This window comes from Bubalus kerabau, chromosome 3 (assembly GCF_029407905.1).
Source record: "Bubalus kerabau isolate K-KA32 ecotype Philippines breed swamp buffalo chromosome 3, PCC_UOA_SB_1v2, whole genome shotgun sequence".
NCBI classification, from domain to species: domain Eukaryota; kingdom Metazoa; phylum Chordata; class Mammalia; order Artiodactyla; family Bovidae; genus Bubalus; species Bubalus kerabau.
In genome coordinates, this window is record NC_073626.1 from 122,527,392 (window position 1) to 122,531,940 (window position 4,549).

Below are 4,549 nucleotides of genomic sequence, written 5' to 3' on the forward strand. Positions count from 1 at the left end.
TTTCAAAGTGATGGAGAATCCATCACTTTACTCCATGGACAGAGTAACCTGGCAGGCTACAGTTCACAGGGTAGCAAAGAGTCAGACATGACAAGCAGCTTAGCACGCACGCATGCAGGCAAGCACCATTTTACACTCCTAACAGGACTGTCTAAGAGTTCCAATTTCTGCACTCTTGGTCAACTATTGTTACTCCCCAATTCAAAGAATTGATGCTTTTGAACTGTGGTGTTGAAGAAGACTCTTGAGAGTCCCTTGGACTGCAAGGAGATCCAACCAGTCCATTCTAAAGGAGATCAGTCCTGAGTGTTCATTGGAAGGACTGATGCTAAAGCTGAAACTCCAATACTTTGGCCACCTCATGCGAAGAGTTGACTCATTGGAAAAGACTCTGATGCTGGGAGGGATTGGGGGCAGGAGGAGAAGGGGACGACAGAAGATGAGATGGCTGGATGGCATCACCGACTCGATGGACATGAGTTGGAGTAAACTCCATGAGTTGGTGATGGACAGGAAGGCCTGGCGTGCGGCGATTCATGGGGTTGCAAAGAATCGGACACAACTGAGTGACTGAACTGAAGCAAAGATCTGGGAGGAGGGACTCTACACCATGGTTCAACAAAAGTTGGCAAGAGAATAGAAATAGAGCAGCTTACTGCTCAGGGGCCCTGGAGGAAGGACATGACATAACTCAAGGGGCCAAACAGGGAGGTCAAGGTGGGGAGGAGGAGAGATCAGCAAGACCAGGACCTTTATTAGCATCTGTAGAAGGAGTGCTTTGGGGTTCCTAAACTAAGGCTGGATTGGTCAATTCAAATTAAAAAATAAAAGGATATTTTTGGTAAACCCTGCAGGGGTTTTCTCTAAAGAGCACACAAGAGGAAGACCTTGAGCGGTGAGAGGGATTGTTTATCATAAGGGTCATCGGGGGAGTCATATAAGGGACTTGTATTTACTTATGAGTCTGCAGATTGTTATCCAGTGAATGTGCTTATGCAAAAGGCTAGGGTCACTTTTTCACACAAAAGGGAAGCCGAGACATCACTATCGTGGAGTTGTTTAAATTCATGGCAGAAGAATGTGGTTTACAGGAAGGTTAAAAACAAAAAAAAAGGAATGTAATTAATTTCATTAACTCTCCTGTCCTTTGATCTCCAGCATAACCTGTTCCCTCCAGAGAAATGCCAAACATTTCTGACCTTCCCTGCAAACTAACGTCTAGCTGATGTCTGTCCTTACCACTCCCAATATTCTTGCTTATAATTGGGGATCATATGGACCACCTAAGGATTAAATAATCAAACGCCATTTTTTAAATTTATTTAATTGGAGGATAATTACTTTACGATATTGTGATGGTTTTTGCCATGCATGTGTCCCCTTCATCCTGAAGTCCACTTCCACCTCCCTCCCCACCCTATCCCTCTAGGTTGCCACAGAGCACCAGATTTGGGTGCCCCGCTTCATACATTAAACTCTCACTGACATGTGGTATTGTATATTTTTCAATGCTATTCTTTCAAATTACCCCACTCTCTCCTCACACCGAATCCAAAAGTCCATTCTTTAAGTCTGTTTCTCCTTTGCTGCCCTGTAGATAGGATCATCAGTACCATCTTTGAAAATTCCATGTATATGCATTAATATACAGTATTTGTTTTTCTCTTTCTGACTTGCTTTACTCTGTATAATAGGCTCTAGGTTCATCCACTTCATTAGAACTGACTCTAATATGTTCCTCAAAGGCTATTTTGAGTGATAAGCTTTTCATTCAATAGAAAGGATATAATCAATAAAAAAATAAACTGAATTTTATTCTCATGGTTGGAATCTATGTTGTTCCAAATGTACATCTACCTCTAACTTCTGTTGGTTTCATGAACTTTGCAAGCTGGACAATATTGGCCCAAAACAGATTTGTCAGGTCAAGCCATAGAGAGCGAGCAAGCCCCAACAAGACTTGTCTACCCTGCGCCAGAAGTACTCTTGTGTATTATTTGACCAAGTTGGTCAAAGTTGACAAATTCCATGGTTTAAGTCACAAGAAAGTGGCATCTAACTGTCTTTTTTAAAATCTATGAATTGTATTAAGATGTATGTCTGTTTATTTTATGCCTTTGGAAACTGTTATGATCAATGTTGTTGAGAAAGTGGAGAAAAGGGAACACTTGTACAATGTTGGTGGGAATATGAATTGCTATAGCCACTGTGGAAAAAAAATTAAAAATAAAACAACCATGTGATCCAGCAATGCATTACTGAATATATATTCAAAGGAAAAAAATCACAATCAGCATCTCAAGGAGATATCTTCTCTCATTTTTCATCACAGTATCATTCATGACACTCAAAGTAGGGAAACAACTAAATAAAATATGGTATATAGAAGAGAATATTATTCAGAATATTATAACAGTAGAATTTTATTCAGCTATAAAAAAGCAGGAAATCCTATTTGTGATAGCATGGATAAAAATGGAGGGCATTATGCTAAATGAAATAAACTAGACATACAGACACAAACAAATACCAAAAATATATTCATTTACATGTGGACTCTAAAGAAAATTAATAGAACCAGAGAGTGGAATGTGGTTGCCAGAGACAGGAGGTGGAAGAAATGGGGAGATATTGGTTAAAACATACAAACTTTCATGCATAATGAGTAAGATCTGAGGATCAAATGTACATGGCGACTATAATTAATTACATTGTATTGTACACTTGAAATTTGCTAGGCAAGTTCTCACACACACAGATTCTCACACACACAGGAAAGTAATAACAAATATGCTAATTATCTTAATTGTAGTAAATATTTCGCAATGCATATTTATATTGAATCAGAATGTAGTATACCTTAAATGTAAACAACTTTATCTGTCAATTATACCTCAGTTAGCTGAAGGGATAAATAAAACTGTTATGAACAATTCTTAACTCCTGCTACCACTGTTGTAATTTAAGACCCTAGCAGTTTTTGCTTTATTCAAAAGAAATTTTCTTTTTCTCTTTGTTGAAATACTACTTTCAAGCAATGATCAATTCAGTGTCACTTTTCCTTGTGGCTCAGCTGGTAAAGAATCTGCCTGCAATGCAGGAGACCTGGGTTCGATCCCTGGGTTGAAAAGATCCCCTGGAGAAGGGAAAGGCTACCCACTCCAGTATTCTGGCCTGGAGAATTCCATGGACTGTATAGTCCACAGGGTGGCAAAGAGTCGGGCACGACTGAGTGACTTTCACTTTCACTTCCTTTTATGAAATCTTTCCTTTTTTTGTTTAAAATTTGACAAAATTTTTATTTCACAGTACCTTAATATTATTGATAAAAGTGAAGGCACAGTTGAAAATGGATAATGTTGAAATAACTGTCAACTAGATTATGAAATAATGTGTTCATAGTTAACCAAGATAGCAGAAGACTTTAAAGTGATGCTCTGAAGTTCTTACATGGTACTTACAGCTGTAAGTTGCCAAGTTACAAGCAAGGTATAAACAGATAGAAATGAACAAATAATATAAAAAATTTAGGTAGATAGGAGATTCATATTTCATTTCTCCAGTGACATATTTATGATTGAATTAAATTAAAGTCCTACTTGTACAGCAAACCCAGGTCCTTTTAGCTGGTTCAGTCAAAGAGGTAAGACCTCTGACTAGCTCACATGAGAAGCTCCACTCCTTGGCCCAGTTTTGGGAAGTTTACCAGACTTGAGTTCATCAATAATTTCTTCAGTATACTTAGATATCAGATCCTCATAGTAGTTGTCATTTATTTGAACCATTGGTGTGTTTACACAGGCCCCTAAACATTCCACTTCTATAAGAGTGAAAAGTTTCTCAAGTGTATTCTCTCCAACATTATTCCAAGTTTTTCTAAATGGCTTCCAGTATGCAGTCAAAGTTTTGAAGCATGCAAGGTATAGTAGTATAAACTTGAATGAAAGTGACACTTTCCAACTGGCTTTCAATTATATATTGTATAAAAAGTTGCTACTTCATATATTCTCATTGGAGGTACCTGTAAAATCTCTGCAACCTTGTTCGTAGAGAGGGGCAGCCATCCATTCTGTTTTTGGGCAAAATCCAGGTCTGGAAGCAGAGCAGCTGCTTTATGCCCTTTTGGGTAGTTTTTTGCAATGGCATCTTCGTACAGTTTTCTGGTATGAAATCAAATGGAGCATCTGGGTTATTCTCAGGAGTATCTCTGTTCACAAATAAGGCTCCTCCAGCTCCATTCTGCACAGCTGTCTTAGGTAGATTCCTTATATGCCTTCCCCAGTCGGCAGTGAGGCAGCCATGGAGCACTGGTGAGAAGAACATGGTGGGCCAAACTGCCATGAAACCTTTTCTAATTTCAGTTCCTTCCATCAGATTTTAATATTTTATTTCTCAGTGTTATGGTTGAACTGTAGTCAAATCAGCAGTTGTGTCATTATGTGCATATCTATTTGACCTGTGATCCATCTTGAGGGCAAGAAACTTTATGTTATTAAGGAGTTGTCATCTATGAGTTCATGTAATGTACTTTTGTGTAGACACTAGAATA

At 38.5% G+C, this 4,549-nt stretch overlaps 1 pseudogene; it reads right to left on the minus strand.

Moving 5' to 3' along the window:
* Positions 1–3,587: 3,587 nt before the first annotated feature.
* On the minus strand, positions 3,588–4,323 carry LOC129647294 (NADH dehydrogenase [ubiquinone] flavoprotein 2, mitochondrial-like; annotated as a pseudogene).
* Between the last annotated feature and the right edge of the window lie 226 nt (positions 4,324–4,549).